The sequence below is a fragment of the Pelobates fuscus genome, chromosome 1, assembly GCF_036172605.1.
Source record: "Pelobates fuscus isolate aPelFus1 chromosome 1, aPelFus1.pri, whole genome shotgun sequence".
Lineage (NCBI taxonomy): Eukaryota > Metazoa > Chordata > Amphibia > Anura > Pelobatidae > Pelobates > Pelobates fuscus.
Window position 1 is genome coordinate 305,425,545 of NC_086317.1, and position 20,228 is coordinate 305,445,772.

Below are 20,228 nucleotides of genomic sequence, written 5' to 3' on the forward strand. Positions count from 1 at the left end.
TTCCATTGGGTAAGTATATTAGTACTTCGGTAATACTGTGTTTCGGAACTTCGACACTTCGGAACTTCGGCAATTCAGCTATTCGGACATTCGGAAGTATCCGAATGTCCGAGTTGCCCGAAAGTCAACGAATTGCACATGTCTAATAACGGCATTGAAGCCCTTTTTTATAGGACATCATAGCATACCTGTAGCGGAACTCCTTTATCCGAGCTAGATATCTCCACATGAATCCCCTCTTAGCTGGAAGAAGTGCTGGTTAATGAATATAACTCTGTTGTCCCGGTAACCACATGACACATGATTGTGTTGTCTGATTACTGGTTGATCCCGTCCTGGCGTATCTAGGTTATCCCTCGCTTAAATCAATTCTCTCCTGGACACAGAGAGTCAAACATAAAATACCCCAAAAAACACAGTGAAAAACTCATGAGCTCCCACACATGATGTATCCCCGGATAGCTTCTGAACTAAGTGCCCATGTTGGCAAGAGTGTGCTCAGATCGAAGAAGAACTGGCAAATTACCACCAGGACAAAGATTGACTGGCAGCTATCAAAGTCAATGCTGAAAAGAGTTCCATAGCAGTTGTGTATCAGTGGCTCCTGTGGACTGAAAAGGGGCGCTCCCCTGGCTCTCAGGGAGCGATTGTTCGGCTTAGTCTCTTGTACATCCTCTCAAATTAGCACTCTCCTGACTTGCTGGGGTAGTGGGGAAAAACAGGTGGAAGTGGACCTGACAGTGTTGGTGACACGGGTGAGCGGGAGATCAAAGGAAAAATATGGCTGTCACACTAAAGTCCTTGCGGTTCTCTCCGGCTTTTTCAAATAGTTTGCCGACATGGGGAAGACGTGATCTCCGGTGTTTAACACGAGGGGGCAGGCAGTGAGGCAGGGAAATTTGGGGGATAGAACAATAGTGTGCCACAACTTCCTAACTTCAGGAAAGGGTTAGAAATTTTAAAGGCAGCTTGTTTACAATTATCATGTTGGGAAATTGGCCAATTCTTGATAAAAAATTCAAAATTCTACAGTATTTAAGAAAGCGACTAATTAGAAATAGTTATTCAGTTCGAATCTCGTACATGAAATCTGAAGTTAAGCAGCATGTCTGAGCTTAGAAAAAAAAAAACCTTAAGCACATCATGCCTTCCAGGCTCCTTGAAAATGTATTCTCTACAAAATGTATTTGGTTCATGGGAAGGAGTAATAATCTTTGATGTCTTTTGTAGGATACATCTTTAAAATGACTCCACTCTGCTCTTGATTGGACTTGTTCTGCTTTCCAGCCATATATATGACACCGTTCCATCAACTGCACCTGGTATGCTTCCTGTCCTGTTAAATTATCCAGCTGCTCAACTTTTGACATCTCTTTAAAACCAGTTAAAGGACTTTAAAAGTACGGAAAAGTTACATTTTGAATGCCCCATTCTAAAGGACACAAAGCTGTGATTACCTGCAACCTTACACTATTTCTCACTGAGAGACAGCTGGCAGAGACAACTGGTTTCATTTAAACGATAAAGCTTTAAGTGTATGTAATGTAGCTATTTAAATCTCCTATCGATGATAACACCGCCCTAGTTGTATAGTTATCTAGCAATTCTAACTTGCAGCATATGTGCAAGCCAATAGTGGACATATTGAAGGCTATTAAAATGAAATCTGTTTTTATTCTTACTGTCAGAAACAAGAGAGAATATATATATATTTTTAACTTAATTGATTTTATATATAAAATCAGTGATGGCAAGGTTAGTCGAAAGTGACAATAGTAATGCAGAGATGATTCCACATTGTCACTGCTGTTGTGAAGAACCCTAATCTATATCAAACGATAAATGGTGAAATTTTAAACTGACAACCTAACCATTAATGTGATCTGTATAATAAAAATACTTTTAGGAAACCTTTTCAGTCAGGAAACAAGTCACTATTTTGTGAGTAAGCCCCATTTCCCTACAGTACATTGCTACAGGCAGTCTTTTCTGACTTAACAGCATAAGGAATGATTATTCCGAGGGCTTAGTATATCAGAAAACAATGGGGAAAAAAGCTAAACATTTGGATCAGCCAAATAAAAAAAAAGCCCTTAAAAGCTATCTGAGTGGTTTAGTAATGAGTAACAGGGAACTCAAAATCCTTAAGGTTCTATTTAAAAAAGAAAAAAAAAGTCCTTATAGACAAGCAGAAATAACGTAATTTATTTTTCCATTTATTTTAGTCTAATTTCTTTAAGATTTTTTTGGACTTTAGACTAAAGAAAATACCACAATGAAGATTTTTTTTTTTTTTAAAGAAATAAAACTACCTTAATTTAGTCCCACTGATTTGATGTGTGCTGTATTCGTGTTTTCTCTACTACAACATGTTAATGGGTCACAAGTGGAAAGGTAATACTGGCTGGGCATGTATGTGGTCCAGAAGTAAGTGCTGGGGATCAAGCAGACAAAGGGGCAGTATCACAGTATGCTGTGCATAGGATGTAAAGGGATAGCTTATATGGCACAAGTAAGAACTGGGATAAAGTGTTAATAGCCATAACAGTAGGGTCAGACACTGCATTGGAATGCTCTAGTCCAGATAGTCTGCACTTTAACTCCCCTCCTTTACCCACTGCAGAAAGCAAGAATCAATGGAAATGGAACGTTATGTATTTCCTGAGCAATTACCCAGGGATAAAGCTATTCCCAGAAAATGGAGATAGTTTTATACCATGCCATAAAAGCAAATAATAATAAAAAAAAATAATGGCCAACACTTATTAAATTTAGGGAAAAAAATACAATTGCAAAGTATACCATGCATTGCACGTCTGAATGTATTCTTCTTCAATTGCCATAAATTGAGTATTTATAAAATGGTGTCGGCATATAATGTGTTATACCATACACTGTGCTAATAATGTGACTAAAAGAGACAACGAATGGGAGGGAGGATGTAGCACACACACACAGTCACTAGTCTATCCCTCCCTCTCTCCCATGCTAGTCCCATTAAGGGGAGGGAGTCAGAGCGCATCGGCAGCAGTGAGGGCTCACTAGCCGGAGGATCGGTGGTTATTAGGGCTCTGGGCAGCTGCCTCAACATGTCCGTCCCACGGCTGCCAGCGGACTCATCTGTCCTCAGCCCAGCAGAGCAGGCGGCTCCGGGGCTCAGCGTGAGTCTCAGGTCCTGAGCGGGAGGATCGCGGTACGCCTCCAGGTAAAGGCGGCTGAGGGGGGCAGCGTGTCACCGGGAGGAACAGCACCGGCCACTGCCTGCTTTGTTCTGCACGGGCACGGGGCTACCGAACACAAAGAACTAGTGCGGGGGCTACCGGGGGGAGGGGGCTATACTGTGCAAAATGTGCTGGGGGGCTGGGTGCATGGGACCAGGCATGTATACAGTGTATGTCACATATATGTGTTTTATATTGTCATTTCTACATATGTAGGTGTATATGCATTATTCATGTATGTTGGTTTGTAATTGTGTGTATGTGTATTTTTATATACATACACATTTTTTATTTATTTTTAAATAATCCTTCTCCTTCTCTCTACATATATGTGAATACATATGCGTTTTTTTTGTTTTTAGTAATTTCACATATACACACGTGCATGGAAGGGAAAGAATCAAGCCCAGCATCCTTAACACTAAATGGTTACTTATTGGTGTGAGCTTGGCATTGGCATGTCGCTGTTGCCCCTTGCCAGGTTTACATTATGAAGTTCAGAGGTCTCTGTAGAAAAGGGCAGTGGGAGTTTGTGTTGAGTGGTACTCATAGGAGTTGATGATGCTGTAATGCAGGCAGATGTGCTGTTAGCTGGGAGGTAAATTACATTTTGGCAGGTTTAGAGATATTCAGGGATTCCTAGAAGGAGTGTTTCTGCTGGTGAAAGTGGAGAGCGTCAGGAGAGAGAGAGAGAGAATGAAAAAAAAGCTTCCCAGCTCCTGGGGGATGGTGGTAGCTGAATACCTGCACTAACTTTTGGGCTGGACAGTGGTAACAAAAAATAATGAATGCTTTGTACATATAACCTCATGGAGTTGCCATGGAGAAAGCAGACATATAACTGTAATAAGTGGCGATTTGCAGTCCTACTTAAAACACTGGATCACAATTTATTTATCTAAAGTTAAATTTAATGCTGAAAGCATACAGTCTGTCTTGTTATTCTTAAGTATTTGGGTATGAACCCCCCCTTCCCCCCCCCCCCCAAAAAAAAAAAAAAAACGAAAACAAAAACAGATATGTTGAAGATGCAGATGTAATGTAGTGGAACCTACAATACTAATATATTATTTCTAGCAAAACAATACTAACAAAAAGGTTTGTCTAACAATCTCACGTTTCCCGTTTGTAAATAACACGAGCATCTGCCAGTTAATTAATTGGACCATTTGTATTAATTGGGGAAAAAACAGCTACTGTAACACACTTAACTAATGCAGCTTGTAGTGAGGCAGTTTTGTTGCAAAGTTCTTTCTGTGGATGTGTAATCTCCATGTTGTGTTTCAAGCCTTTTGTCAAATGCTTACAGCAGCCTGTCTCTCCCTTGAACCATAAACATATATTTAACATAATCCATGAATAAAATGTACGACTGGCTTTTTTGCAGGGAACTAGTTAATGTAAAAAAAACACAGACACATGCGGTGATAGCAAATTGAAGCAGTCAACCTGCATCTTTAAAGCTGTATTTAGCCTTGCAAATCATGTCATCCTTGGTTTGTCTTCCCTTTGGTTAAGTGTGATGAGAGTTGTATTGCAGCACTAGTAGAAGGTTGCCAAGTGTAGACTTTTGATCTAAAATTATTGTAGGCATCCATTGTGGCAGCGCATTGTAACCAAAATTAGTATGGTGAGAATTGCAGACTATAGAAGCTGCAGTATCAGCTCAGAGATATTCGAAACTTTCACTGTAAATTATTTTTTTAGAAAACAAAAAATGGAAATTATATTAAACACAGGTTTTGAGTGCGATTTGAGTAGAAAATCCTTTTTTGCATCATTAGGCTATAGAGGGAGCGATGGAGCTGTAAATCAACCTACATGCGTCCATACATATTCTTTCTAATGGTCTGTATTGATTTTGTTATGTTGGGTTCTTTCTTTCTCACAGTCTACCTTTCTAAAGTGCTTGAATTTTCTTCATTGTTTACACTACAAAAACAAGTAGAATGATTTACAGTTAATTACATAAAAATGAAATTAAATAGTATGGCGATATACATTACTAAATGTGATATGATATACCTCCTCCATTCAGTTAAAAAAACAAACAAAAAACAAACTGGATAGAGGTATAGTAAATACGGTATTTTAACTAGGACACTGCGTAGGACAAATGTGACCTGGAGAGTCTATTCCCAAAAATCTAATTCTTGTCAATTGTAGAAAGAAAGTTGGTTGAGAAAACTGTTTCAAGGTGACTCAGGTCTGCTTTCAATATTAAAATTATTTTACAGATATATCAGAGTGAAATAACTGGCTTGATAATACTTGATGATGCATATGTTCTTAGCCAATCCTGCCAGCATTCCCATTGGTGATTTGTTGTTGCTAGAGGTCCATACAGAGGATCCAACTTGTCATTGTGAGCTGGCTGACGATTACTATCATTAACTTATCATTAACATAGAAAAATGCCAAAAGCCAGTGGGCAAACTGATAAAGGATATTGTTACTTTGCTGATTATGGGCTTAGTAGAACATAATTGAGAAAGTCGGTATGGTAACCCCAATTCAGTGAACTTGGGTAACCCACACTCACATTTTGTTATTGCTTGCCAGGCATTGTGTGTAGTACATGTATAGAGGTCCCTGACTAAAACTCTTTTTATTTTCATTTATCTGACTTTTTTAAACTGTTTGCCAATGGCCACTTGCAGGTTGGTCTTGGCATTAAGCTTCCATACTAGTCATTTCCTCAGGTTGGCAGATCAGAAGCATCTGACTAGAAATCCCTCACTCGGCCAATTACACTAACATCATTAGACAAGTCGTAGCTTAAAGAATAGTCAAATCGCATTACTCACAGAAACGTGTCTTCAATTTTACTAGTTCTGTATCATAACTGAGCCTAGCAATGTAAGTTAGTTGCAGCAGGAGCTTTTAGAACAGACTTGTCTTTCGTGAATATCTGATTTGAAGACTTCTCCCAAATTCAGTATTTCATTGATATATCTTTTGCAAAGTCAGTACAAAACAACTGTAATCCTAGGACAGTTTCTCCATCTTAGACTTCTTCACAGCTGTTCTCTATACAATTTGTAAGTAGTAAACAATACAACACCACCTTCCAATGTCAACTGCATCTATGTACATGTAGGTACATTTAGCAGACCTTGCACATGTATTAAACACTCGTTTAGTGCCATTTTAAGTGATCAAGGGGGATCACTTGCAGGTGGTATAAGACAAAATTGTGTAATCTTTAAAAAACAAACAAAAAAAAACTAGTACAATCCTCTCCACACAATACTGAAAAGTGACTGTTGATTGTGTAATACATGCAACCGCCTTTGCCATCTGGTGAAATTGATAACAGACACAAATATTGTATATCTCTCTTCCTAGATTATACATTTTTACCAGGCAGTAACTTCTTTTCAAATATTTGCAGTGGTTTTTATTCTCTTTGTTTGTATTGTTATACAGTGCTATGTCAATAAATTAACAATTCAAAGATTTTTTTTTTCTGTGCCTGTTGAATGGCAGATCTGTTTCCAACACAATTTATCCAAATGCATCCAAAAATGTGTAATTTCACAGATCTTTATTATACAATGTTCTTTGGAATTAGATTCTATATGTAACTTTTTTTTTTTTTTTTTTTAAGCGTGAGAATACATCTCTCAGACACCGTACCGATCTCTTAATGTACATTAGGAACATGCTTAAATGTATACCAGCCTGTATGTGCACTGAAAAGATATAAATACAAAAGGAACATTTTTACTTCCTTCTGAATCTTTTTAAGATAATCACTCGAAAGCACTGTGTGCCCTTTGATATTTAATCAAGTTGACATGGATTTAATGATCTAATCAAAAATATTGTCAAGGTGGAATTTCTTTACACCAGGCTGCTTAAGCAGAATTCAGAAGAAAAATATCAAACCATTTAATTATAATACTTGCAATAAGATTTCAAAGTGTTATATTTTAACCTACTCTTTTTAAATACCACACATCCGAGTTGATGCCTGGTGATCTTAGTATAGCATTAAAAAGCTTTTCTGTGGAATCCTAAATGTAATATATTCTTATGTTTTATTATATAGTATTCAATAATTCTTGTCAGACTATCTGTCTCCTGTTGCATTACATAATACGCTTTTAGGCAAAAACAAATGCTTTAGGTTAGTTTGCATCCCTCTCAATAGGTCGTTTTTGTATTACTTCATGGACTTTAAAGGATTTCCCCATCCAAGAATACTCATATTTTTGAAACGTTAGATAACAACACATTTATTATAATTCTAGTTGGAGAGCTTAGCTAAATATTGTACCCACTGTAGTGCTTGTTCATATCTAAGAGTCAGTTTCAAAACCCGAGTTAACTTAGTTTTTCATCCTTCCAATGTCTAAATAAAATATGCATCATAAAGATCACCATATGGCCAAAAGTATGTGAATACCTGAACATCATACTTGCATGAGATTCTTGGATATTTCAATCAAGAGTGAAGGGGCATTAATATGGGGTTGAGTTCCCCAGTGGCGTACTAATGAGGGGGGGGGGGGGGACGACACGATTCTGCCCCAGGTGACAGACAGTAGGGGGCTAAGCAGTGCAACCCTCTCCCACCACAGCAGTTACCAGATCACCGACACATTGCATTTGACCATATGTTATTATTATTATTATTATTTATAAAGTGCCAACAAATTCTGCAGCACTGTAGAATAGGTGAACTAAGAAACAAGTATTTGTAACAAGCCAAGTTGGCTATACAAGAACATAAGGTGCAAAAGGGTCCACTCAAACGAGATTACAACCTAGGGTGAGTGGTGTAACGTGAGAAGAGGTGATGGCAAGATATATTTCACGCATGTGAAAAGTAGTTTTTTTTGGATGACCCAGTAGCAGGAGAGAAAGCAAGGTGGGTTACTAAAAGTGTGGGCGGGAACTCTGTTAACAGTTTAATTATATAGTGTACTTAAAAAAAAATATGCAGTTTCACAATATCCCATGTGCTTAACATTTGTGTTTGTGAAGTCTGAAAAATAAAATTAAATGTAGATATCCACACTACTCTATCTACTTCCAATTTGGAAATGAGTGTCTCCATCTTGATCACCCGGTGGCCATTATTTAAAGGTACACTCCAAATACCCAATGCACTTTAGATTGCTGGAGCTAAACTACAACAGTAATGCAAAGATTTATCATTGAGCTACATTCGGAAGTCTGTGATTGGACAGCCAAAGAAAGTCTTGGCTGAGGAAGAAGGGGAGGGTATGCAAAAGCTGCACATACTAGAGCTGCAGATATTGCAAATCAAAATTCCATTTACCCCAAAAGAAAACATGCAAAACAGATTACATGCACATATTCTTTGGTGTCTGTTATTTTTATTTATCTATTTAATGTTTATTGGAATGTTTCTTTAAGCGCTGCCCATTTATGAGCTGAAAACATCCTGTCCAGCTGTTGTATCCCATAGAGTCCAACCCACAACATGCACCAAATAGCATCATGGAGGCAGAGAATGACAGTATCCAAATTGGAACATAGAAAATAAAGATGGAGAAATAGAAACAATGTTTTATTTTGTTTTAATGTTTTATTAAATGCTGTAATTTCCACAGACCTTATGCATCCACATAAAAACATTGGCAAAGTATATAGGGTTTTCTTTAAAGCATTTTGATTGTCATTATTTTGTTTACTATTTGGTAATAGGAGGTTAACATCTTGTAATACATAACTTCCCCTTTTAAGACTTTCTTGGAGTGTATAAGGTGTGTTGCAGTAATTAAAGCATATTTAATTTTTATAGTTTTGTTTAGTATTTTGTAATTGGATGAACAAAGCTTGAAACACATCATTTAAAGTGGCACGGTCACCAGTGCCAATACTCATGTTAACTGTGGTGATATTTCACTGAAATTCCAACCCAGTCAAAAAATATACATTGACATGGTGATACATCCAAGAATTTCCTTATCATCAACCACATTTTTAGTGTGGGTAAAATAGTTGGGTGTAAGAGGGCATATATTGGCGTCCAGACTTGTGCCATGGGATGGTATGGATAGGCAAGACAAAGAAAAATCGTTCCAATGTCACCCACTTTGTTTTATTGTCAGGGGAGGCCAAATTGTATATTCTAGACATGTTAAGTGCTTTGTAATAAACTTCCAAGTTTGGAAGACCAAGTCCCCACCTTAGTTTATGTTTGGTCAGAATAGAATATGGCAGTTTGGTTGTTTATGGGACCAGATAAAAGTGATCCAAAGTCACTTGACCATGGTGTAGAACGACTTCAGAAGAGCTATAGGAAGGACCTGTAGAAGTTAAAGAAAGCTATGGAGGACATTCAGTTTTATTATAGTTATTCTGCAAAACCAAGTGAAGTGGGGCATGTCCAATGTTGTAAGATCTTTATAGATTGCTTGTAATCGAGGCTGGTTACTTGAGTTTATAGAGTTTAGATATTTGTTGAATATGAAATCCATAAATATCAGGATAGTCCCTGATCCCCTGAAAGAATGGCTCCATGATGAGGACAAATAGAAGAGGGGACAAGGGGCACCCATGTCATGTGCCATTGCTAGTAAGAATAGGGTTGGACAGTTGTCTGTTTCTGATTCTAGCACTGGGGGTTGAGTAAATCATATTTAGCCACTTAGGGCTGAAGTCCATGGTTCGTAGATTTAAAAAGAGTAGGGAGTAGGGAGTAGGGAGTTGGGCTGCTAGCAATTCACTCAGTATAATTTCTTTTAAAAGAAAATTATTCTCAACAATGAGATTATGCTTATCTTAGTTGGTTCTTTACAAATGTTCTTAAATTCCTTTCATTGCTACCCCCACTTAATACATTCTTTATCTGCGGGTAGGAGGTGCTTGGTCAAAAGGACCACAGAGGGATCTATTTATCTATTGAGCAAAAGAAAAAGGTACTAGTGAGTAAGCTGGGTTTTCAGTTACCAAAATTGAAATGTGTATAATTGAAAACCAAGTTGCAATATTTAGTGTCACTTCGCTGCATTTCTCTTCAGTTCACTTTGTTATACATAATTCCCAAGTTGTTGTGCACACCTGCATATCTTAAAGGGACTCTCCAGGGAGGACATTTTACTCACCACGTTCCAGCGCCGGGAGCCTCGTGAAGCCGCGCCCCCTATTTCGTCAAAATGACGAAATAGGCGGGCACGAGCAGGGAGCAATCAGACGCTTCCATTTGGAAGCATCATTGCTTCCTTGTGCGCATGCGCGGCTTCGCCACACATGCGCACATACTTCAGAGGGCGGCATTCATGCCGCCCTCTGAAGTGCTGAGCGCACTACAGCGCATGCGCGCGGTGTGCGCGGCCGCAAGCTGAGCTGAGTGACAGCTCAGCTTGCGCTCTTTGCCCACCCCCCTCCTCCGCTGACAGGCTGGAGAGAGAAGGCGCGCACACAGTGCCTTCTCTCTCCTGAACACGTCAGACGTATTTTAATACGTCTGACGTGTACAGGGCCTTTTTAGGGCCCTGCGTGATAGGAAGTCCCTCTATTGGCCGTCTGAGTGACGGCCACTGGAGGTATTCCTATCAATCAATGTAAACACTGTATTTTCTCTGAAAATACAGTGTTTACATTAGATTGCCTGCAGGGAGCTATAGATAATACCTGAACAACTACATTAAATTGTAGTTGTTCAGGTGACTATAGTGTCCCTTTAAGTTGAAAAGGGTAAGGAAGACTTTTTATCTTATACATTTTTATGTTTTATGGCAAACAGGGAGAATGGGAGTCCTTAATGGATCATTGTATCCCTAATGTTATAGTGTTCCTTTAAACTTGCATAGAGTATACCAGAAACAGCTTCCATTATTTCATTGCAGTTCAATTGCTTTCACGTATTGTAGAGGTAACTTTTAGTGTGACATGTCATATTATTGTTCACTTCATTATAATTGACATCAAAATACAAACAAGTAGTAAAGCACTGTGGTGTCATAGACACACATATCTGCCCACTTACAGTTTGTCTCAAAGAGGATATGGGAGAGACACTGTCTTCCCTTTTTTTTTGTACATCATTGTTAGTAGTGATTATATAGTTATAAGTGAGGCAGTATTGAAAGTGCACTATACAATGTATACAACCGTATTTTGTTAGTCCTCCAAGAGGTGGCGCTTGATTAATGTAATGTTTGGATTGGTAAATTGGGATTGCACTTGAGTGTGTAGGAGATATTAATTTAGCAAGTCACTATAGTGCTTTTTTCTGCCTGACCTGAATATATCGACTTTTTTAGCACTCCAAAATTGTTTATTCTTATATGTCTGTAGTGATTACATCGGCAGTTTCAACCTAATGCCTTCAGCATTAAATTGGCCTAAGTCTGACTTAGACAAATGGTAAATTTACCCTGTACAATAACTGACCTATAATATAATACCTAAAATATAACATATTCAAGTGGAAGACTGAAGCAATCATCATTTCAAGTATGTTGCGTCAAATAATGACAATTGGATTGTACGGTTTACTAATTGTAGTTACATCATTTATTTTTTTATTTATTTTTTTAGTAAATTTCAATTTATAATAATGTTTACCAAAAAAGCACGCTAATACTGACAACAAATCTGCAAATAAATAATAGAAACAAATATAGTGCAGACTATCTATATAGTAAAATGTAAAAGTGGGGAATAAGGGAAAGAACTCACATTTACAAGAGCCCTATCACCCCTGGCTCTGGGTTTGCAAGGCTCCACTTGAGAGGGAAATATCCCACACTATATAGATAGAATCCGAATGGTGTGTTCTCTGAAGTCAGATGGTTCTAAGTAATATAGGACAGAGAGAGGCAGAAACCCCTAATTTAATAGCATCTTCAACAATTTATTAATAAAAAAAAAGGGCTAAAAACTCTTACTATGCGACTGGTGGGTTATGCCAACAAAGCTACCCACATAAAAGCATGTGTACATCAAATGAAAACAGCTTTAGCCACTTGATAAGTCACTTCCGGGTTTCGTCCATCCCGAACACGTAATCACTTCCAGGTCTGCCTCTCCAGTGATGTCTGCGTGTCGCGTTTCGCCCGCCTACCTGGGCTGCTTCCGACGACATCATGGATCTCTAGCCCCTTCTTTTAAGTCCCTAATTCCTCACCTTCTGTTTTTTTTTATTGGTCCGGGGGCGTGGCTTCGTCGTAATGAATTCATTCTGATCTTCCTCTACGGTAGTGTGTAATAGGGCTAGTGTCCATCCTCTTGTTACTCATAGATGCCGTAAGAAATGCAGATAAACTGCTGATGTATAATATACAGTATTACACTTCCAATAAGCATATATACACAACCACATTCATATGCAAACATTTTAAAAATAAAAATAAAATTCAGAAAAAGCACACCTTTTATGCAGTTATAACTTTTCTTCCAATACACAACATTAAGTTATTTAAGAAGTAGATTTAGAGAGCATAAAATCACCATCTGAATCCTAAGAAACCAAAAGCCTAGATGGATATAAATATAGAAATAGATTAAAATAAAATGAAGTACAATTAAAAAAAAAAAAGCATATCTGATTGTTACAGCAATTGCTGTAGCTATATATATCTGTAGATGAATTTACTGAAGATATAGAGAAACAAATTCTCCATCTAAATCAACAAGGAAAATACAACTAAATAAACTGCTAATATATATTGCATCTAACACTATTGATACTAATAAAATAATGATCATGAGGAGTTAGTGATATATATATCAATTTATAGTGACAGCAGTGTCACAGTTTAATATCTATCAATAGGGCTCTCTCATATTTTCTAAGGATGCATAGAGCAGAAGAGTCATACAAGTATGAATCAAACAAAGAGCTATACATACATATACAAATTCCCATTGTGTCACTGTGGTTTAGTGCAGCTAAACTGAGTGCTTTATTACCTTCATAGCACTTACACACTGTTGGTTTTTCAATTTATAATAGTTTAAACTTGATGTGTTAATTTAAACCTAGACTCCATATTGAAAATAATGACGCGCTGAATACTCACAAAATTGAGCAATAGCTACACTATAATGTTTTTTTTTTATTATATAACAACATTTTTGTTCTGTTGCAAGATTAATTTGTTTGTGAACTTTTGGATTCCAAGATACAACACTGCTCATATGGCATTGGTTACTTTACATAAACCTTGGTTTAGTGATTCTGTCTGAATTGGATCCATGTGAACGGGAAGTGCGTAAGCATGCTTGAGGTAGAAAGTATTTAGTATTATAAGATCTTATCCTTATGTTTTCGGGCTATTGCACCAACCATATTGCTGGAAATCATCATACATATTCTAAAAATACAAAATGTACTTACGGGCAAAGTATGTGAGGCAAATTGGGTCTGATTGTACAAGTTGTAGAGATAATTGTGGGACAGATACAAAGTGGAAACAGCCATTCAATTTAAACCAAATCCCATTTACAAAGTAATTACAGAAAAATGTTCCAAACTGCAATTGTGATAATTTTGTCAATCTTTAATTGAACTATTGTTTTATTAATTCCTCTTTTAGCTACTGAAACAAAATCATTTAACATCCTCAATACTAAATATACTCAAAATGTTTGCTTTGTTTATCTAAACTTTGATGCTATTTTGGGTGGAAATACAACTTTAGGGAATTCCTTCATCCAGTGAATCAAAGATATTGTTGGCCATGAACAAAAATTGTATTATTTTGTATACGTAATATAATAACCAACTTAGAGAATGAACATACACCCAGATGCATGCGGCACAGATTATGACTTGTGAAAGCAACCAATGCTATCCAGCATACATTGTGACTGAATTCAAATTACAACGTTTGTGTTCTTTGTTACCTTGGATACCTAGTAAGACTGAACCATCCATACTATATTCAATATATTTCTTCAAATGGACACACAAGTTCAGTAGATAATTTTGCCCAAAATGGTTTTAGCACTGAAATCTGCAGCTGTTATTTGTCTAAGGCTCCAATACACCACAGCCATTCTCAGAGACAGGATATGACTAATATAAGTTTATGGGAGAAGTAAAACAGCAAACAGAGGGTTGCATGCAAATGTGCCTGATTATGGTTACATTCCACCGAGAGAAGGTGAAATGCTTTAAAAAAAAAAAAAAAAAGTATATAAAGTGACTCAGATAGCAAATGGGCCAGGTCACTGCACTGACATTTAGTTTATGTCTCTTAGTTTAGTAAGAAGTTAATACAATAAAGAATATCCAGTTACAGACACAGTTGTGATATTACAATGTTATTACAAGACATAACAACATATTATGGGCCTGTTACAGCACAGGTTGTACTTTTTAAAACAGAGTACATGCAAAGGATAGCTAAAATAATCATAAAATGTTTTATTGTGAGCGCAGTTACTTTTATGATGATTGAACATTTTCTCCACCAGGTGTATTTTGCCCAGTAAATAGTACAGTGAAGCTCTGTCATGGTTATTCATTAATGTATAATACGCAGAATAGTACAGTGAAACTCTGTCATGGTTATTCATTAATTTATAATACGCAGATGTATCAAATCAGTAAAGATAAGAACAGTGAGTCTCTAGGTAACAAAGTTGCTTTTTGTAAACAGTCGAAGAATGAAATCCGTAAAGACAATGTTGGCTTATTTCCAGGTAATTTCCAATGGATACAGGTATATAAATAAAAAATGTGAAAAATGTAGGAAAAACCAACAAGCCTTAAATGGAGGCAGAAATTCAATCATGTAACGTAAAAATTACTTTTATTAAAACACAATTCCTTATTCAAATACCATAGATGAAATGAATAAAATGCAAATAAATATGTTTGGAAGTTACTGACTCTCACTACTGGCATCCAGCCCAAATGCATAATTGGAAATAGCCTGTTGCAGATCCACCTTTACCTGGTGAAACTAACGAGCACTCGGGACGCTGAGCATACCTCTTAAGGTCTGCAAACAGTCACCTTTTATATTTGTATTTCCAGATAGTGATGTACATTGTATTAATTGCATCTATAGTGTTTGAATAGAAACATAGAATGTGACGGCAGATAAGAACCATTCGGCCCATCTAGTCTGCCCAATTTTCTAATTACTTTCATTAGCCCCTGGCCTTATCTTATAGTTAGGATAGTCATCTGCCTATCCCACGCATGCTTAAACTCCTTCACTGTGTTAACCTCTACCACTTCAGCTTGTAGGCTATTCCATGCGTCCACTACCCTCTCAGTTAAGTAATAATTCCTGATATTATTTTTAAACCTTTGTCCCTCTAATTTAAGACTATGTCCTCTTGTTGTGGTAGTTTTTCTTCTTTTAAATATGATCTCCTCCTTTACTGTGTTGATTCCCTTTATGTATTTAAATGTTTCTATCATATCCCCCCTGTCTCGTCTTTCCTCCAAGCAATACATGTTAAGATCCTTTAACCTTTCCTGGTAAGTTTTATCCTGCAATCCATGAACCAGTTTAGTAGCCCTTCTCTGAACTCTCTCTAAGGTATCAATATCCTTGATATGGTCTCCAGTACTGCGTACAATACTCCAAGTGAGGTCTCACCAGTGTTCTGTACAATGGCATGAGCACTTCCCGCTTTCTACTGCTAATACCTCTCCCTATACAACCAAGCATTCTGCTAGCATTTCCTGCTGCTCTATTACATTGTCTGCCTACCTTTAAGTCATCAGAAATAATCACCCCTAAATCCCTTTCCTCAGATGTTGAGGTTAGGACTCTATCAAATATTCTGTACTCTGCCCTTGGGTTTTTACGTCCAAGATGCATTATCTTGCACTTATCCACATTAAATGTCAGTTGCCACAACTCTGACCATTTTTCTAGTTTACCTAACTCATTAGCCATTTGGCTTATCCCTCCTGAAACATCAACCCTGTTACATATCTTAGTATCATCAGAAAAAAGACACACCTTACCATCAAGACCTTCTGCAATATCACTAATAAAAATATTAAAGAGAATGGGTCCAAGTACAGATCCCTGGGGTACCCCACTGGTGACAAGCCCAAGCTTCGAATATACTCCATTGACTACAACCCTTTGTTGCCTGTCACTCAGCCCCTGCTTACCCATTCAACAATATTGGAATCCAAACTTAAATATTGCAGTTAATTGATAAGCCTTCTATGTGCAACAGTGTCAAAAGCCTTACTGAAATATAGCTAAGCAATGTCTACTGCACCACCCTGATTTACAATTTAAGTTACCCAGTCAAAAAAATCAATAAGATCAGTTTGGTATGATCTCCCTGAAGTAAACCCATGTTGTCTCTGATCTTGAAATCCATGTGTTTTTAGATGTTCAACAATCCTATCCTTTAACATGGTGTCCATCACTTTCCCCACTACTGAAGTAAGGCTTATTGGCCTATAGTTGCCCACTCCTCCCTATTACCTTTCTTGTGAAAGGGCACAACATTCGCCAATCTTCTGGAACTACTCCTGTTATCAATGATTGGTTAAATAAATCTGTTAATGGCTTTGCTTGTACACCACTAAGCTCTTTTAATAGCTTTGGGTGTATTCCATCAGGTCCCATTGACTTATATGTCTTTACTTTTGACAGTTGAAATAGAACCTCTTCCTCTGTAAACTCACGTGTAACAAATGACTAATTTATCCTTTTTCTTAACAGAGGTCCCTTTCCTTCATTTTCATCTGTAAATACCAAACAAAAATATTCATTGAGGCAGTTAGCTAAACCTTTATCCTCTTCTACATACCTTCCTTCTTTTGTTTTTAATCTAACTAATCCTTGTTTTACTTTTCTTTTCTCATTTATGTATCTAAAAAAAGTTTTGTCCCCCTTTTATACTGACTGTGCTATTGTCTCTTCTGTGTGTGATTTGGAAGCTCTTATAACTTGCTTAGCCTCTTTCTGCCTAATCTTATAGATCATTCTGTCTTCCTCACTCTGTGTTTTTTTTTTATAATTACTAAATGCTAACTTTTAGTTTTTTACTATTTTGGCCACATTTGCGGAGTACCACAGTGGTTTCTTGAATTTTTTGCTTTTACTGACAAGCCTAAGGCAATTTTCTGTTGCCTTCAGTAGTGCAACTTTTAAATAATCCAATTTCTCCTGGACTCCATTTAAATTGCTCCAGTCTGATAATGACTCCTTTACACATATTCTAATTTTAGAAAAGTCTGTTTTTCTAAAGTCTAAAACTTTTGTTTTTGTGTGGTGTGACTCAGTCACTGTGCTTATATTAAACCACACTGACTGATGATCACTGGATCCTAAACTTTCACCTACAGTAATATCTGATACCAAATCTCCATTTGTTAACACTAAATCTAGAATAAGGAATTGTGTTTTAATAAAAGTAATTTTTACACTACATTGTTGAATTTCTGCCTCCATTTAAGGCTGGTTGGTTATTAAAAAAATAGTATTTTTTTATTTGTATACCTGGATCCATTGGAAATTACCTGGAAACAAGTCAAAATTATGGATTTCATGATTCATTCGGGAACTCTAAAATACTGTCCACAAAAAGCAACTTTGTTTCATAGAAACTCACATTCTTATATTTATTTATTTGATACATCTGAGTATTGTTCCATTATTATTATTATCGCCATTTATTTAGTGCCAACAGATTCCTTAGCACTTTAGAATAAACCACCTCATCAGTAAGTGTCCGTGGGCAAGACACCTAGCGATATATATCCACCTACCTCAATCCTCATAGATTCTAAGCTTGTTTGAATTCTGTCGAGTTTGTGCTAATGTTTGCTTTACATTTTTAAACATCAAATACCTATGCAATCTCTATAAAATTAACTATTGTTACTGAAATCCATGTGTAAAGCATACAATCTACCAAAATAGAAAGACATTCCAAAGATAAATAACTGGCATAACAATTTCCAAGTCACTTCAGTTCTAAATGTTCTTTGAGAAATACATTGCATTATATATTAGGATTTGTTATTTTGTTCTTAAGGGAAGAAAATAATCTGATATTAGTTGATGAGTTATCTGATTTCAGACACTTTCCCATTTGGAAGAAGGCCTCACAATTTTGGCACACTGGCCATAGAAAATTAGATGACAACTTTTCTGGTGGATTCCATTCAATAGTCAACTATTCATGGTAAAGACTTCTCGCCATCTGGATATATGCAAATTCCCTTGGCAGTAACAATCCCGCCACCATATTGGAGAAAAGGATGGAGATTTATTAAAATGTTCTGAAAAGTTTCTTTTATTTTTGGTCTCTAAACTGTTTGTATTTATTAAACCGTTTCAAGCCTGATGAAAATGTGTGTCTGGTCAGAAACATTATTTGTGGACTCCTGATTAAAAGGGTTTTTTGGTATTCTTTTGGTGTTTACTTCAGTCTAATGATCTGTCCACTGAGCTGACGAAAAGTACAGATGATGCCAGCTTTACAACAAAGTAACTGTCAGTGCAACTAGTGTAACACAATAATAAACTGGGAGGCTTGATATATAAATAAATATGATTATTATTGTTTTTATATTTTTTTAATTGTATGCTCTTGAAACCCACAATGCTAGAAGAACGGAAAGCCCATTTTTAGATTCATTTGCCATCAGCTTATTGTTTACTAGGGATATTGTGGGAGCACCAGAACAACAAACCGCTTCAAGATACTAAAGAAAAGTTGGTATTTAAAAAAATAAATAAAAAATTATTAGATAATTATAATGCATAGTAATACATTATGCATGATAATACATTATTATTATTCTCAGATAACAATCTTAAAAACTGGTGCACATATTCTGCTACAGTGAGGAAATGTAGACTAAGTAAGTTAATCACCTGTTCTGTGAAAAGGGAATACAAGTACAAAGGAAAGAGTTGCATGTCAGGTTGGCAATTCATCGGAGACATAATCTCCCAACATCATACTCGCACACACGGACAAACTTAATTTGTTTCTTCTTTATTCCTTTTACAGTATTCTAATTAAGCTCCAAACTAATATGATTTTTGTTCTTGCAACAAAATGTTTCCTACATATCATTTTTATTTCCAAGCTGTGTTTGATTTAGAGCCAATCAAGTGCAAGAAAAATAAAACCCAGAACTAGTAAATTAATTGAGGTAGCAAAGGTTTTAAAGGGAAACTATAATGCCAGGGAAACACAGTTGTTTTCCTGGCACTATAGCACCCACAAGCTTGTCAACTCCTCCCCACTGGCATAGGCATCTTAAAAGCCTCTCCATGGTGCAGCAGGGGTTAAAAAACCCTTCTGTGACTTACCTGAGTCCAGCAACGATGTCCCTCAGCGCTGGCTCAGGCTCCACCTTTGTTGCTCCTCTGCTGTTGTCAGCCTGCAGGAGAGACCTAATGCTCATGCGTGTGACCGAGCTTGCATTAGTACTCCCCATAGGAAAGCATTCTACAATGCTTTTCTATGGTGTTTCGGGGTGACGCTAGATGTCCTCATGCATAGTGTGAGGATGTACAGCATGCGTAATGTGACCAAAAGTTTCCTTACAACCTTAAAGTCCCTCTAGTGGCTGCCTGGTAGACAGCCACTATCGGTGGAGTTAACCCTAACAGGTAATTATTGCAGTTTATTAAAAAAAACTGCAATAATTACCTTTGCAGGGCTAAGGGACCTGGGAATATGCATCTAGACCAGTTCAATGAGCTGAAGTGGTCTGGATGTCTATAGTGTCCCTTTAAGTTGTATTATAGCCTGGTGGTCCTTTCCTTCTTTGCAGCTGACAGAATAAACAACCTATGTTAGGATGGACTATACAAAAGAGGGAAATAAAGGAGTCAGTACTTTTTTCTCTTTCTGTGAATAACTAACCCTCATGCATTAGGAGTATTGTTCTGGGTGGTACCAGTTATTTATTTGTGTGTGTGTGACTTGTGATGTGTGTGACCATGAATATGTCAGTATATAAACTAAACAATAGATTTTTTTTCCCCCATATTCATTCAGTGTTTACAAAAATGAGAATCCTCTTGACAAAGGCGTATGGAAACGCCGAAACGTGCGTTGAGCTTTTTTTGC

General features: G+C 37.0%; 1 protein-coding gene across 1 annotated transcript in view; it reads left to right on the forward strand.

Annotated features, from left to right (window-relative positions):
- Nucleotides 1-3,008: 3,008 nt before the first annotated feature.
- The window catches only part of ST6GAL2 (ST6 beta-galactoside alpha-2,6-sialyltransferase 2), a 160,255-nt gene continuing 143,035 nt past the window's right edge, over nucleotides 3,009-20,228 (forward strand). The window contains exon 1 of the mRNA XM_063458204.1: nucleotides 3,009-3,205. The gene's annotated coding sequence lies outside the window, so the exon portion shown is untranslated. The remainder of the gene's footprint in view (nucleotides 3,206-20,228) is intronic.